Here is an 18,195-nt window from a genome sequence, read left to right as displayed (position 1 = left end):
CAACATGCAGTGATAGAAGTCAAAGAAAGAAATCCATTGATGAGGGTCTTGGTATTATTGATTCTTCTACAATAAGAACTAAGGGATGTGAGAAGAGATTAAAATCATCAAAGGAGAAATCAACCTCAAATTCCAGGCTTTGTCATGGATGCGAACATCGAGGAGTGTTACATGATAAGCGTAACTATCCTAATTTGCAGCAAGGGTATGTGTCGATTAATTTTACATTTTTATTATATTTTGTATATGACAATATGTCAATTATCAGATCAATTGAAGATAATAATCATATCAATCTTGACAACACATATGAACCTGATTTGTGATCTATAACTGGTACTATCAAAGTTTTAATTTATTAAATTATAGTGGTTTATTGTTTATTGAATAAATGAAATTAATAAATTATCTTTATTATTGCAGGTTCTAACAACATACTTTAGGATATTGACAAATACATCATTAGCTTATGGATTTGAAAAGAAGAATAATGAAACTATTTCTGTATTTGATTTGGAAGGTGGAACCTTTGATGTAACAGGATGCATTAGCTTTTAGGTAATAGGATGCATTAGCTTCTTACTGATTTCATGTCACTTGCTTCTTACTGTTTAACAGTTCTATCTTTTTTGTTTGTATTTAACTTAATGTGTGTTTTCTTTTAGTGAATCCAGTGTTTGAGAAGATTTGCCTTGACTTTGGTTTTGATGTGGTCGATTCCCTTTGCTCCAGTGTTAAAGAAGCTTTCACTCAATGAGAATTAGCTATCAAAAATCTTTTTTTGTTTCATTATATTGTAATTGAAGAATTGTATTTTGATGGCAAAGACTGGTTTAATGTCTTGTTTTTTAGTTTACTGAGACTGAAAGAGTAACTGGAAATAACACTGATTTAATGTCTTGTATCTAATTTCTTGTGTTTTGATGCCATCATTGTTTTTTTTATTATATTGTAATTCAAGAATTCTCATTTTAGTTTTCTGTTTTTAGTTTTTGACTCCTCTATATCAATGAGGTAACCATAAGAATGAGATGTAGTGGGGTCTCTGCTGAAGAATAGAAGTGGAAAAGCCGGATGCAATCACCATGAGCAACTGGGAAAACTACAAGCTTAGAAATAAACAAATTGCTTATGCCTGCAAATTGTTGTTTTGAAATTTATTGGAGAACGAACCATGGTAGCCTTTATGCAGGCCTTTGTTTCGTGATGTATGCTCGGTTCTATGATTGCCTCTTCTTAATGCCTGATTTCATAATACAGAATGCTCTACTTTGTCATGGATGTATAAGACTATCGCAGAGTACTTAATGCTGGTAAAATTGGATGATTATCTTGTGCTACAATCACATGGTAAACACATTGATTCCTGGAACATGGAAGAGGTTGTGATTCGTGGGGATGGAGGTTGCTAATCTGGATGGTTATCGAAGAATGGAATCTGGTTAATCAGCCAGCAGGCTGCTAATCTTTTCAACTAAGCAAGAGCTATCGCAAAAGATAAATACATATGGCGCATTGAATAGATAGATGCACATTAAATTTTGTCCATTGACCGATGGCATATATAGTATCAATTTTGACCATTTTTTCAGTCAGTATCCATTCGAAACAAAGATCTTAAACCATGAATTACATAGTACATAGTGAAAAAAATCTCAAACGGGACAAGATTCACTTAAACACCAACAATTTCATTTCCTTCAACATACATCAAGAATTTCACTAAATAACATAACAATAATCAAGATATTTCAACTTTAACTCAGATAAATTTTATCTTTAACACAAAGAACACCATTATCATACCACAATTATAATACCAACATTATACAACAGTGTTTAATGTTTCCAACACCAACTAACAAACCAATTTTGTGTCCAGAATTATAAACATTTAGCCAGTTACATTACAACACGAATATTACCTAACACTAACTAATAAGATGAACTAACAACACAATCAATATTATGGCTAAGAGAATCAAGTTCACCATCACTGATATCCAAATGAATTTCGGTATTTGGATTATTCCCGGATTATTTCCATGAGAAGCATTGTGTTCACTTTCAATATTGTCAAATGAACTAGTATCGGTCGTCACCCAGTTTTGCCATCCATGTTGTCTACACCTGTAATACTGTCTTCCAGGATTTTTGGTTGATCTAGAAATACACACCAATGTTCTTTGTCCGCAATCTCTACATGTTACAGGTTGAAATCTTGTGTGTTCAATGTTGCTAAAACTTGATGATGCCATGAAATAACAGCCTAATAAAAAAAAATTTCATTACTTAGATTTTAAAAAAATTATAACATTCTATATAATTTATAGCATTCTACATAAAACATAGTAGCATAAAACATGAACTATATTCAAGTAGTCATAACACCAAAGAAGCATGTAACTTACGAAGTTCATTATAACCTCTTTATCCCAACTTATTGAAAAGTGAGCAGTTTCATTGAATGTCAATTGAAATAAATGCCAATATTCACTTTCCAACCAAGTTGGCTATTCGCAGATGGAGTTGGGAAGTTTTTTACCTCCAAATTAACAAAAGTAAACAGTTGCATATTCAAATGTAAATTATAATATATACTTGTTCAATTAAAATGTGAATACTCTTTTGTAATAAATCTATAGTTACAAAAATAATTAGAATGAGATTTGTTTTAAATTAGAACAGAAAATAATTTTAGAAACTATTTACTCTTTCAAGTAAAGAGGGGTATATGGGTATATTACTACAAGTGGAGTGTCCTGTTGATAATAATTAAAATAGGGGCATCCATAAAAATACCATAAAATAAGAGTGAAGTATTTGTCATTGAGAAAACTTAGAAAAGTTATATGCGCAATATAAGAGTGAACTCCAAAAAAAACATGCACCAACTTCTCATCTTGATATTATTCTCAATAAACTTAAGTTGCATGATCATGATCTAAACATCTATATATGTTTATTTTACATAAACCATTTGCAGAGGCATATTCTGCAAACATGACCAAATTTTATGACCTGACATTGTTTAGCATACTAGTGGTAATAAATTTTGGAAAATTAATTATAATAGTCTTGCAAAGATCTTGATTGAAGATCTAAAGAATCCAAATTGCAAAAATCTGATATACGTTTTCTGGTGATACATGTGCAAGCAATTGTAGCAAATTAACAAGGGTTATCAAGCAAAGATCAACTAATGATCCAGATTTCAAAGTACCTCGTTTCCATCGGTAGCCGGCTAGGGAAGAAGCTAGGGCTCTCTTCAGTTGAGAGGTAGGCGACGGCGAAGGAGGGAGACCCCGACGCAATGTTCTTAGGCGAGAGAGGGAGGTGCTGCGGGTTGACTTGCGGGCTGATCTGCGGCGTGAGAGGCGAGCGAACGAGCGAGGGAGATCTCCGCAGTAAACATAGTCAAGAGAGAGAGGTGCGGTAGGGAGATCGCAGCGAGAGAGATTTGGTTCGGCGAGAGAGGAGAGGCGAGCGCTAGGGCAGGGAGATCACAGCGAGAGAGATTTGGTTCGACGAGAGAGGAGAGGCGAGTGCTAGGGTATTTTCGAGAGAGTTGAGAGGTGAGATGCAGATGTGTTTTTTGTGCAGCTTGCTTCCTATCCCATTGACCGCATTTGACGTGGCGTCCAGCTGTCCTTCGCCGCACCAAACCGCATGCAAAACACCACAGGAGAGCTTTGTGTGTGTATATATATATATATATATAGTATGATGTGGACTTGTTGTGTGACTGTGGGGACTTAGGGTGCTTAGATTCAATATAAGCACCCTAGATTCAATCCAGAGGGTTTGCTGCGGAACAAACGTCGCGCGTGGGTGCATGCCTAGCGATCTAGGCATTTGGATTCCAATATTTTTCTTAAATGAAGATTTCTTTTAAAAAAATTAATATTATACCTCATGAGATATAAAATTTTTTATCTTACACACTATAATCTAAGAGGGAAGTTTGAACCCTAGAGGAAAAATTTTATTAACTTAAACCCACTATAACCCAACCCCTAAATCCTAAAATTTTAAATGCTAAATATATATAATATATCCCGGGAGCATCTGAAATTTTTTATCTTAAACACTATAACTCAAGAGAAAAGTTTGAACCCTAGAGGAAAAATCTTATTGGCTTAAACTAACTATAACCCAATCCTTAAATTCTAAAATCTTAAACCCTAAATACATATAATATACCCCGAATATATAAATAAAAAAAATAAAACAAAAACCTTCTGATTGAATTCAAGGCGTCTATATTGAATCTAGGCGCTTGGATTCAATCTAGATGCCCTGGGTCTGCATAGTCGTCCAACAACAAGTCTACATAATAGCAATTTCGTGTGTATGTATATATATATTGATCCTGCACACTCATGGGCGATTGAGTGTAAATTCGGGCACCCGGAAGCCCGTCCAGGCACCCCGATCAACTTCCTCCATGCTCCTTGGAGGCGCCTTCACTCTAGCGGCTTGTAGATCCAAAGTCAACTTTAGATTTGACTTTTTCAAATTTTCTTTGTGTGGGTGATGCTCTGATCATCTGGAGTTGTACTCACCCGAACCTAACCTCGACCTTTTCCTCGAGCAAATTTCCTTTTATCTTCTCATCCCTCGAATGCTCTGTTGCGTGTCCTTCTAGTTCGTTTGGTGTACTCTTCCATAGCTTTTTCATCCCTTAGATGCACCGAGCCTGTCAACTCGCTTCCTATGTCATCAATCTCTCTCGTCGTGTCTTCCGCTCGACTTCTTGTGTTTCTAAGTTCCTGCACACTTAGACACAAGATTTTAAAAGACACATGACTTAACTTAACTCAGTTAATCACATCAAACATGTAAGTATCCCGGGTAATTTTGATGTGGTCAACTAAGTTTAGTTAGGTTATGTTGTGTTTAATCCTTGTGTCTAAGTGTGTAGGAGCTTAGGAACATAAGAAGTCAAGCAAAAGACGCAGCTAGTGAGAAGTATGGCACGGGAAAGAAGCCGACGGGCTTATTGCATCCAAGGGACGAGGTGCCGCGGAAGAGTACACCGGTGGGTGAAAAGGATGTTCGCGATGTTCGAGGGATGATAAGCTGGAGAGGAAGCATGTTCGAGGAGAAGGATGGAAAATGGGTTCGGGTGAGCCCTATTCCGGATGACCAAAATCACCCAAGCAAGCGGAGCAGTGGAAGAGCCAAACAAATAAAAGATCAAAAAGGGGGAAGGAGACCGAAACATAAAGTAGTGGGGAAGTGGAGTGGGTCGCTAGGGTTTAGTTTTATAAAAGATCTATGGGCACTTCAAGGGTAGTTTTTACTTAAATAAATAGAGCAGGTCCCTGAAAAAGCCAAACAAATAAATGGGCCAGCTATGGTGAAATGTATCAACCTCAAGCCCAACTCAACATATTAACATATTAAATCACTCAATATATATATCGACAATTTACCAAAAGGTGTATGTAGGTTTTTGAATTTATCAAAAGACACATATTACTTTATTATTTACCAAAGGACGTACCTTTTTACATCCTCTTCCCAATTTACCCTATGATAAATTTGACTATTTTTTTTATTTTCTCTATTATTTCTCTCTTTTCTCTTTTCTCCTATGCATACAATATCTATTCTTTTTCCTCTCCTCTTTTTTCTTTCCTCTCTTTTGCACGTCGATTTTTCTAAAAATATTTTAACACCCCAAGAAGTCAAAATAAATAATGGATAGCATATTTTAACTCCTTCTAACCTCAGAAATCCACAGGAACTGAAATGAGTGCAATTAGAGCTCTCTAGGTCCATTAGTGGATTTTGACCAAAACTCACTGATTGACCTAGAGAGTTCCGATTACATCCATTTTAATTCCTATGGATTTCTGGGGTTGCAAGGAATTTAAATATGCTATCTATTATTTACTTTAGCTTCTCGAGGGTGGTAAAATATTTTTAGAAGAATTAGCATGTAAAAGAAAGGAAAGACAAAAGAGGAGAGGAAAGAGAATAGATGTTGCATGCATAGGAGGAAAGAGAAGAGAGAGAAATGATAGAGAAAATAAAAAGAAAAACAGTCAAATTTGTCACGAGGGTAGAATAGGAAAAGTAGTGTAAAAAAGGTGTGTCCTTTGGTAAATAACAAAGGAGCATGCGTCTTTTGGTAAATTTAAAAATCTACATACACCTTTTGATAAATTATTGTGTGTGTGTATATATATATATATATATATATATATATATATATATATATATATATATATATATATACAATGGTGATATCCTGCGGGACTCCATTTGCGCGCTTGTGCGCGACTGCAGAAAAGCAAAGTCGACGTGGCTTATTTTATTTCCTTCTTTTCCTTAGCCATTAGCAAAAATTTTCACAGAACGTCCCGCACAACTCTCTTCGGCAAGGAAAAACGACGAAGCTAGGGCACGCCGTCCTCGCTGCGAAGCTGTTCTCTCGGCCGTGAAGCTTCGCCGCGAAGCTGTTCTCTCGGCCGCAAATCTTCGTATCGAAGCTAGGGTAGCTAGGGTAGCCTGGCAACTCTCAAAGCGACGAAGCGAAGCTCTACATTCTCGAATCTTCCAGATCGAGCTCTCTTCGCCACACCAAAGGGACAAAGAGTTAGGGCACGCCGGCCTCGCCAACGCGGAGCTAGGGCACGAAGCTAGGGCGATCTCTGTCGGCAAACCTCCGACGCGAAGCTAGGGCACGAAGCTTCCAGATCGAGCTCATCACCGCCTCGCGCATACGAGGACACCTCTATGTAAGGCTAAATGATCTTTGTGGCCAGTTTGTTATCTCGAAAGCTTTATTTGTTTAAAAAATCTTCTAACTTGATGATAGATTGAGAAAGGTAGGTTGTTGTCACATATATCTTGTCTTGTTTTTTCTTAGAGTACCTTTGCCTTTTATTTGTTGCAGCTATAATAACCACTAGTATTTCCAAGAAAATCAACAACATGGATCTTTGTATATAATTACATTTTTCTAATGGCACTAGTATTTTTGTTGCGTATATTTTAACCATTAATAATTTGGTCACAATATACTGTTTTAATTTGATTAGGTAAAACATACAATACAATGGCCACATGTTAGAGATCTAATATTTATAGTTTATTTACATGAACAAATTATAACCTCTTTATTAATTTATTTTTACCTTCCAAAAATGAAGTGTTATAAATATGGTTCCTTAGTCAAATGAAGTGTTATGAATAAAATTTAGTTAATAATAGCGAAATGTTAAATTGAAAATTTATGTTTTGTCTATCGGTTGCATCAATATTATACCAATCAGTTATTTATGAAATTTCTCTACAATTGACATGTCTCATTTGGATTTCAATATTTTTTCTTTGATAACTTATATTCTTTTGGTTCTAGATTTTACAGGAAACTTGCAAAACTTCGACTATTTATATCCAATCCATGGTAATCATTTCATTTAAGTTCTAATATATTGTCTTTATAAGATTCTAAATGTTGTTTTAAATGTAGGGAAAAACATATGTTGTATTTGTTGGACGTGAACCGGGAATTTATGAAACATGGGCAGAAGCTTCTGATCATGTTATTCGCTTTAAGGGCGCTATACACAAATCTTTCAAAAGTAGAGAGGAGGCAAAAAAAAGCTTTTGAGGCATACGTAGATAAAAAATCTGCACCAACTTCCTTTGCACCAAGTCGAAATGAAATATCATGTGCAACTTCAAGTTCAAGTTCAAATTTAGAGAAAAAACTTTCAAAAACTGAAAAAATTATTAAGTTGAAAGATGCATTGAAAGAGCTAGAACATCAGTTGGATTCTCTTATGATCAGTGATGATAATGATGATGATTAGGCATGTTGTTTCAAGTCGTTGTATGAGTTGAATTTCAAACACTAATTTTATTTTGAGTAGTTGCAAGTGTTGTATCGAAATCAAAATGATACTTTAAGCTTAATTGGTTTCATGATGTGGTTTGTTGCTATGGTAGAGTTGCTATGCACCTTGAGAATTAATGATTTGCATCAAAATATTGTTAATGCTAATAGTTTTAGCGTACTGTATGTTTACTTGATGGTTAGAATCGTCTCTTGCAATTGGAAATGTTATATGAAAATATTATCTGGATTGCAATTGGAAATGTTATCTGGAAATAGTTTTAGCCATCGCAGCTTTTATTTACTCCAGATTGTGGCCTGGTATCATTCATATTAATGCAACTAATGACATGGTTTTCTTTACCATGGTATGTTCTCCTTCTTTACCATGGTTTTCAAAGAACTCGTACAAGAACCAGCCTTAGAGACCACTGGGCAGGGAGTTTGAACGAGAGTCAAGGAGCAATTTTAAGAAAAAATGAATTAGTTTAAATGGTCAAGGATTATGTGAACCGAAGAAAGTTATAATGTAACGCCCGAAAATTCTCAAAACTATATTAGAAATATTATATGATTTTTCTGGAAATTCTAGATATTTTTTCGGAATTTTAGAATAGCGGAAGTAGCAAAAATAAATATAAGCGTAAAACGACCTTCGCGGGAATTGAACCCATGACCTCTAGCCGAGCCGAGACTTAAGTGAATCTGGCTAGCCAGGAGCCCCAGCAGGGGTGTGCTGAAAGAAGAGGGAATCAATAATATTTATATTAGAGTTGAGCCGAAATACCCACTTAATATAAATAGAAAACTTGAGTGGGTTTGGTTTATTTTTCTTTGGTTCGGGAATTCTCCACCAAGACCTCACCCTAGCCACGCCGCAACCCTCCTTCTCTTCCTCTCTCGACGCCAACCACAAGAACAAGCAAGGGTTCCGTTCCAAGGGCACTTTCCGGCGATGACTTTGACACGAGGACGCTCCCCTCCGCGAGAAGAATGCTTAGACGCGAGAAGATCGTCGACAGGAACCTGGAATGAAGATCCTTAGGGAGTTTAGCAAATTAAGAACTTAGTTTCTTTTCTCAAGTACCTTTATGTACTTTTAGGCCTTAGAATGTTTAAACCATGGAAGATTTGTTTAAGTTGTTAGTAATTATGTTGGAATGCTAGTTAATAGATGTTAGAACTTATTTCAATTGATTTTAGAACTCTTATATGAGATTTTGGCACGAACTAGTGCTGAAATCAGGGGTTCTGATTCGAAATCAGAAACCAGATCGATCTACAGATCGATCAGAATTGGGTTGTGCCACTGGATCGGTCAGCTAACCGATCCAGTCGCGAACAGAGAGTTAGCGTAGAGTACAGAAGCTCACTGATCGGTCAGCCGACCGATCAGTGAGCCACTAGATCGGTCTACCGACCGATCAGTGTGCTACTGGATCGGTCGGTAGACCGATCCAGCCGCATATAGAAGCAATTGAGTTCAGATTGAAATGCTCCATGCCATGGATCGGTCAGCCGACCGATTCAGAGTTTTTCTCCGTGCCAGTATCAAGCTGGATCGATCACTGGATCGATCCGACAGGCCAATCGATCCATGGATCGATTGAAATGCCTGATTACAGCTAGTAAGACATCCGAGAGGCATAGATTATTTTCCCTAGCATGTGTACAACTCCTAGGTACACCTAGAATATTAAGTTCAGATTTTACAGTAATCAGTTTAGCAAAATTTTAATAAATCCAGATTTTCGCAATAGTAATTTAGCACAACATAATGTAGCGATCGGCCTCACAGCCTAGTCAGTAGAAGGCCGGTCGTTACATATAAGGGAGCCACTTTTTACAGAGGAATGACTGTAGGCTGTTAGCGCCGTGCAACAAAATTACACCACGGAGAAGTAGAAATCTTTGCCCTCTGAAATTGCAGATGAGATTGACTGGTTGACAGACCTTTAATTTTTCTTGTTTTTCCTTTTCGGTATATATCTCCTGGAATTGTTCTACGAGAAGTTTTCATCTTAGTTTTTGATAAAGCAACATCTTTGTTATTGTTTATGTGGATTAGTTGGATAGCTGCCATTCTAACTCATGATAAGTTCAAAAATTAGATGATTTGAACTGTAGAAATCAATCAGATCTTAAATGTCATTTATTTTCTAGAGTGAACATATTTTTATATATGTCACGTAACATATCCTTGCAACACACATTACATTACATAGAGAAAAACAAACATGGAAATTAAAGAATACGCCTAATTAATTATTATAAAGCTTTACGCTACTGCATTGCGTCGATTGTATTCTCATCGCATCATCCCATCTTGCTTTGTTGGTGGTCACGTCATTCCGACCATTCCACCTGCCTGCTGATTTCTTTCCATGTTAAGATGCCATCCTGCATCCATTAATTATATGTATCGATTAACTCAGCAATTAAACTAACTAACTTAATGGGTTGCTCATAATTAATAAATAATAAGGTTACCGATGGTCATGTCGAAGCCACGGGCCTTATGCCTGGAGCTCTCGGTATTCCTGGCACAAGGTGCAGGAATCACACCAGAAATGAACGCAGCAGTTGCAACACAGCGACTCCGGCAAATTGTACTGCACCCTCAGCTTTGATCAGTAAAAGCACGAGTGTATCCACTAGCACCCGGTCACTGCCGCAATCAGAATGTACAGTGCCCTGCTGGCTCCACATGCTGCACCAATCGTATTCATTTCATCATTGCTATCACCATTGCCATTCTAACTAGCCTACAGATTGTGACCTGCTTCAGAACCTCTGGATTTGGATCTACATCATTTGTTTTGAACCTGGACAAAGGCCTCTTATGAGCTGAGGAAGAGAATGAGAGAAAAATGATTATGTGATTCAGCATGTTCTGATTCTAATGATTTGCTAGACATGATGGTGCTAACTCGAATACCGCATCCCCAAATTGGATCAACCTTTCAAATGGACAAATAAGAAAATTAAGAACATAACATAATAAATTTTATAGTTCATCATAGAAATCAAGAAGCATTAAACCTGCTGAATGTCATTCCAAGAATTCACATTTTGCTTTTCTATGTTGTGTAATTGTGTGCATTGTTCATCCAAATCTTGTGAAAATAGGCTTGCTTGCTCAGATGACATCTGTATAATAAATTGATTAGCTCATAACCTACTAGAACAAAGCTTTAGATAGGAATAACTAAAATAGAATGATAAAAGAAAAGTTGCCACCTTATGCTAAACGCCAATTATAGCAAAATGAAGCAAATGAAAATCAGCACACTTGAAGAAACGGGGAAGACAGAGAAATGACAATCAGCATCCAGCAAAGACATCATAATCAAGCAAATGAAGCATAAAAGAAATTTGAATTACCTTAAGAGGTGGGCTGAGACATTCAAGGTAATAAGTTTGAGGACAACTATCACAACAAAGCAAATTGCCTCCTAGATCGCACATAGCGCATTCATAGTAATGCTACAAGAATACAGAGAAACAGGAAAAGAAGTGTGAAAATGATGAAAGCATTGTACAAGTATATAATGATTCTAATGACTTGGATGGCAGTGAGACGAGGCAAAAATAATTGAACCGTGTCCACTTGGATGGAAATAATAGGAGAGAAAAATGAATTTACCAACATCTTCAATTGACTTGGATGACTGTGAGGCGAGGGAAAAATTGGCAGCCTTTGGATCACCTCAAATGATAGTGAAGAAGCATAACAAAGCAACAGATATGCTTCGAGACATGGACAAAGCAGAGAACAACAAAAGTATGAGTTTGGAAGAGAAAATGAATCATACCTGCCAGCACAGCATTGCCATTGTTAATCAGTGACAAATTCAGCTGCTATAGATCTCAAAAACTTTTAATCAATGTAATTCATACCTGCCAGCACAGCAGTCTGCACAGCGCATTCTCTAAGTCCCTCAGGGTACAGATAGAGTTACCTTTTGCTATTAATCTACTAGTCTCAAAATAAATTTGCAAAGACTGACAACAATTGGAGCAATTTTTGATGAAATTTACATTGACAAATTTAAATAGCAACATCCAATTTCCATACAGAAATGCTTAAAGATAGAAATGCTTAAAGTGTTCACAATAGTCTAATCAAAGGTGAAAAGTATGACGCTTGTTTAAATAGATACAGAAATAAGAAATAAGTAAAGAGTTCAAAACAGCCCGCTCAAATGTTTCTATTTCTGCATCACCAACTGAAGCTTATTTCGGTTTCTGCATCAATCAATCAACAATTGATTATGCCAAATCTAAATAATGCCAAATATTTAATCCTTGTAAAAAACATCATGGACAAACCAATTGTACCAATTGTAGAATGATGCCTACCTGCTTTCTTATTTGCTAACGAATATTGTTAGAACCTACAATAATAAAGACAATTATTAATTTTAAAATCTCAATCAATCAACCACTAACTTTAAATTAAACTTTGATAGTACTTACCTGCTATAGATGCCAATTCTTCTTCATATGTGTCATCATCGCTGTTATGATGATTATCCAAAGTTGATCTGACAATCAACACCATGTCAAATATACATATTTAATAAAAGATTATTTGTAAATAAAATTATTATACAAATGGAGAATTAATCGACACATACCCTTGTTGTAAAATGGGACAATTGCGCTTGTCATGTGACACACCTCGATGCCCACATCCACGACATAACCGGGACTTTGAGGTTGATTTCTCCTTTGATGATTTCAATCTCTTCCCACATCCCTTTGTTCTTACTAAAGAAGGATCAATAATATTAGGGGACTCATCCATAGATTTCTTCCTTTGACCTCTATTGCCACATGTTTTACTAATATTCATCTCTTGAATTTTATTGTAAATACAATCTAATTGCTCATCCAAGAAGTTTGTCCCCTCATCTGTCAAAGATGCATCATCAATTAATACTGAAGCTTTATAAGATAACCTTGAGAGCCTTGACATCAAAACCCTATCTGGATCATCAATAAAATTTTGCACCCCCAAAGCATATATTGCTCCAACCTTTGCATCTCGTGTCCATCGTTTGAGTATATACTTATCAGGCAAATGAAACACCTGGTTGATACGAAAAAAAGCTAACATATGCCTGCATGGAATGCCATCAAACTCAAATTTCCTACAGCTACAGGATATGTTATCCCTCTGTTTGTCATGCGTAAGAACCCTTGGTTTGGAGGAAGAACAACTTTGAAAATTCATCACATGATAAACAACTGAGTCGACTCCTATAGATACTTGTTGCACATAATAACCATGACTCTCACTCATTTCACTTTGAAACTCCACCCATTTTTTTTTGTATACAACTTAACCATTTGAGATTCCATTGGCCAGTTTGTCTTAATCCTAGGATGCTCATTCATATCAATATGATCTGCAACTAATTCATTGTGTCTTTGGTGTCTCAGTGCCCTATTGAAACAAGTGATAAAGTCCATCAATGAGTTTTCATTTGAGACATATCTCTTGAAAAAAGCATGAGAGCCTTCAGATCTCTGACTACTTGACATTCCAGCACAAAATACATGACTAAAATAAGCTGGCACCCACTTATGTCGTAATTGATACATCAAAGATAACCAATCATTTTTCTCTAAATTAGCACACTTGATAACCTCTTCCCATGAATTCTCAAATTCATCAGGCGTTGTAGAATTTCTAATAACATTATTTATACTTTGATAGTAGTCACGAAAAGTCAAAGGATGCAATTTTTCTGGAAATTTGTTCAGTATGTGCCACAGACAATATCGGTGCACTGTTTGAAGGAAAACTTGGGCAATGACTTTTGTCATAGCAGGATCCTGATCAGTGATAATCACATTTGGTGCACCTTTAGGCATGACTTCTATGAACTTGTTAAACAACCACACAAAAGATTCAGTCTTCTCATCACTTATAAAGCCACAACCAAAAATAATTTTCTGGTGATGATGATTCACTCCTACAAATGGTGCAAAAATCAACCCATATTTGTTGGTGTTATATGTTGTATCAAATACAACCACATCACCGAATACACTATATGCTGTTCTTGATACATGATCATCCCAAAAACATCTACTGAATCTGCTATCTGAATCAGTCTGGTATTCAAAGAAAAAAGCTGGATTTTTCTCTTTCTCCGATGCAAATAGCTCGATTAGTGTTTCAGCATCGATACCTTTTTGTTCATCCCTTAGCTCTTTCTCAAAATTTCTAATATCTCTTTCTGTACATCCTACTTGCTCAGGCCCTCCATATTCTATCTCTAATAATCGCATTTGTTGGCAAGTTGGCACATTGGCTTCTGAAAACCGTTGAGTCAATGCTTTTTTTGCTGCTGAAACAGTACGATGTGAGCGTAGCAAATGCACCTTTGAAGGAGTCGATAGTGGATGATTATGACCTTCTGTGAAATTAGTGACAACCCATGCAGATCCAGTTTGTTTTTTGACAAGTGAAATCTTTGACTTACAACCAGTTCTAACTTCACCACGTGTTCTTTCCCCTGTCCGTTGATCACCCTTTGCTTGTTTATTCCGTTGATCATCCGTATGGCCTTCTTTAAAGCATACAAATGTTTTCCACACAACCTCATTTGTTATCTTATTTTTCTTACTACTATTTATCCTGGCAATAAATCCGGATTCGCGTGCATATTGGTTATAGAATAAAAAAGCCTCATATATTGATGAGAATTCCATCCCATATTTTGGCTTTCGATCATCTGCAACTTGAGGAATGTATAGCTGATCTTCACCATGATTTTCACCCATTGCTAAGAAATTTTAGATGTAGATGAAATGAAATTCTGCATATCATTATCAAATAGCCAGAAAAAACATTGTAAGAGTGATATAAAAAAAGCAGATGTGACTAGAAAAGCTCATGCATGCAACTAGAAAAGCAGATGTGACTTTTTATATAACGAATACAAATTGATGTAAGGACTCTTAGTAAAGAAAAAGAAATATTATAAAATTGCACATTTCCCCAATTATAAGTAGCTAAAAATCTCAATTGAATCGTTAACCAAAATCAGTTGTTAACCACCGGATTGCCCAAACTCATCTTGAATCTTACTATTAATTATCTGCCATGGTGATTAGCTGTCAAGTTGCTAAACAAAAACATAAATTTTAATATTAAGCTTTGAATCATTTCATTTAGGAATGGGTAAGAAAAATGGATCTTCTAAAGTCACATGAAAATAGAAACAGTGTGATCCTTTAGATACATGTCAAGAAAAATGAATTGCAAATAGAAATGAGGTATAGGAGTCTCACATAGAGGGGCGAAACTAGGGCTAGAAGTCGATAGAAAACCCTATATGCCTGGAGAGGAGACTACGGTGAGCAGGAACAATGAAGGAGAAACTTTGTTGCACAAGCCTCGCTACCCTAGCTTCGCTACGAAGCTTCCCCGTCGAGGGAAGAGGACACCACACAGGGAGGGAAAGCTTCGCTGTGAGACGATGCGGCGAGCGTCGGGGCGAGAATGTAGAGCTTCGCTTCGTCGCTTTGAGAGTTGCCAGGCTACCCTAGCTACCCTAGCTACCCTAGCTTCGCTACGAAGCTTTGCGGCCGAGAGAACAGCTTCACGGCGAAGCTTCGCGGCCGAGAGAACAGCTTCGCGGCGAGGACGGCGTGCCCTAGCTTCGTCGTTTTTCCTTGCCGAAGAGAGTTGTGCGGGACGTTCTGTGAAAATTTTTGCTAATGGCTAAGGAAAAGAAGGAAATAAAATAAGCCACGTCGACTTTGCTTTTCTGCAGTCGCGCACAAGCGCGCAAATGGGGTCCCGCAGGATATCACCATTGTATATATATATAATTATTATTATTTTATTAAAAATCTGTCCCCTTTACTAATTAACCTTGGTGAAGCCCAAAATGAATTTACATTAATGTCCTTTTTTTTATTCACATTGAAAATAATTCTAAGATTTATTAGTAATTTCCACAAACACATCAATCAGTGATCTAGAGTTCGAGACTCAGCTGTGGCACATTATTGAGAATTTTTCTCATTAATCAATTTGGGATCTAGAGTTTGAGACTCAGCTACAGCGTATTATTGAAATTTTTTCTCATTAATCAATTAGAAATCTAGAGTTTTGTTTAGTTTCACATCTTAGAATTGACAACACTACGAGCAAAGAAGTTTCTATAAATACCTTGGGTCGGCGATATTAGAAAGCATACTTTTCTTAGCTTTTTAGCTAAGATCAAGTATGATATTAAATTAATTTTTTTTATAAGGAAGAGTCTATTTGTTATCTTAGTATTGTATTATTGCATGAGTCCGATATGCCATTACCCAATTTATGGGCAGCCTTTGGGCTAATATTAAGTGTAGTATTTGTTCTTATTAGTTTAATGTCTGATATAAATAATTAAATTAATTTTTTATGAAGGAGAGTCTGTAACCCGCACGTGTTCATGTATTATATTACGCACACAACCAAGAGGTGGTGGAGCCACATATAGCTTTGGTGGGGCAATTGCCCCACCTTAGTTTTTTTATAAGTACTCCTAGAGGTATATAAAATTATAAAAATATTAGAATCTTGTGTCACTAAAAAAAATAAAAATAGGGACAATCCTAAAAAATTAAAACCATTTTTTATAGGCCAATTCTTCTTTCCTCAGATCTCACCCCACCTGATATAAGGGGTCTAGCTCACCAACACGTATGCAAGATCACTATATTTTATTAAAAATTTGCCCCCTTTACTAACTAATTTTGGTGAAACCCAAAATGAAATTACATTAATATTATTTTTTCTATTCACACCAAAAATAATTCTAAGGTTTATTAGTAATTTCCACAAACGCATTAATCAACGACATATTATTAGAAATTTTCTCATTAATCAATCAGAGATCTAAAGTTTGAAACTCAGCTGGTGTATTATTGAGAATTTTTCTTATTAATAAATTAAAAATCTAGAGTTTTCTTTAGTCTTACATCTTAGAATTGATAACATTGCGAGCAGAGAAACTTCTATAAATACCTTAGGCCTGTGAGCTTAGAAATCATACTTTTCTTGGCTTTTTGGCTAAGATCAAGTATGATATTAAATTAATTTTTTATAAGGGGGAGTCCATTATAGTAGTTTGCTAGTAGGATTCTTGAGTGTCACCCTAGCATTGCACTATTGCATGAGTCTGGCGTAGCCTTACCAAATTTATGGGCGATATTTTGGCTAAGATTAAATGTAATATTTGGTCTTATCAGTTTAATATTTGATATAAAATATAAAATTATTTTTTTATGAAGGAGAGTTCGTTACGTGCACGTGTTCGTGTATTATTTTGCACACGCAACTAGGGATGGAGCCACGTGTAGCTTTTGTGGGCCAGTTGCCTCACCTCAATTTTTTGTAAATACTCCTTGAGGTGTATAAAATTATAAAAATATTAGCGTGTTGCGTCTCTAAAAAAATAAAAAGTAGGGATAATATTAAAAAATTAAAACTATATTTTATAGAATAATTCTTCTTCCCTCATATATCTCCCTGTATTGTCCCACCTGATATAAGGCGCCTAACTCACGTAGCGCATGTGCATGATTACTAGTGTGTGTGTATATATATATATTATAATTTAATCTCTAAATTATTAAAATAAAGGCATAATCGGTTGATTAAAAAAATAAATAAGAAAATAAAAATAATAAAAAAGTTTGCCGTTGGCTCGTGTGTGTATATCTATATAAAAGTTTACTCTAGGCGCTCGTTCTATTTTTTTTTTAGTTCTCGATTATGATAACTAAATTATACATTTAGAGTTTAGGGATTGAGTTATAATATTAATCATAAAAAAATTTTAAAACAAAAAATTAGATGTTCATGGGGTTTGCGGTGTAAGAGGTGCGACATATCAAATCCCATATATATATATATAGAACCTATTATCCTGCACACACAGTACACATCTAATTTTTTTTTTGTTTAATTTTTTTTATACTTAATACTATAATCTAATCCCTAAATCCGAAAAGTAAAAATTTATTGGCTTAACTGAGAGCCTAAAAAAAATCAACAATAAAAAGAAACACCGTTTCACATGTGAGAGGGGTCTACGGTGGTCGCTCACTATAGGCACCCAAATAAAATCCGTGTGTGAGTGTAGACACACATGAGAAGACTATGCTGGGTGCCATAGCTGTAAGGTCCCACGCGCTCCAAAGGGTTAGTTTAGGAATTTAATTTCTGTAAAGATTAGTTTGAAAGGAAAATGGGATTAAAAAGGAAATGTGCGTTAAGTGAAATTGTAGTTGAGGTGAAGTTTTAATTAGGGTTAAGAAAGATTTTCTAGAAG

The 18,195-nt window shown here is 35.9% G+C and overlaps 2 pseudogenes; both read left to right on the top strand.

The window, feature by feature from the left end:
* The first annotated feature begins 16,189 nt into the window (after positions 1-16,189).
* LOC121979006 lies at positions 16,190-16,354 on the top strand (annotated as a pseudogene).
* A 556-nt stretch (positions 16,355-16,910) lies between these two features.
* LOC121978971 lies at positions 16,911-17,054 on the top strand (annotated as a pseudogene).
* Positions 17,055-18,195: the final 1,141 nt, after the last annotated feature.

This window comes from Zingiber officinale, chromosome 4B (genome assembly GCF_018446385.1).
Source record: "Zingiber officinale cultivar Zhangliang chromosome 4B, Zo_v1.1, whole genome shotgun sequence".
Taxonomy (NCBI): Eukaryota; Viridiplantae; Streptophyta; class Magnoliopsida; order Zingiberales; family Zingiberaceae; genus Zingiber; species Zingiber officinale.
This window is presented reverse-complemented; position numbering and strand designations above follow the sequence as displayed.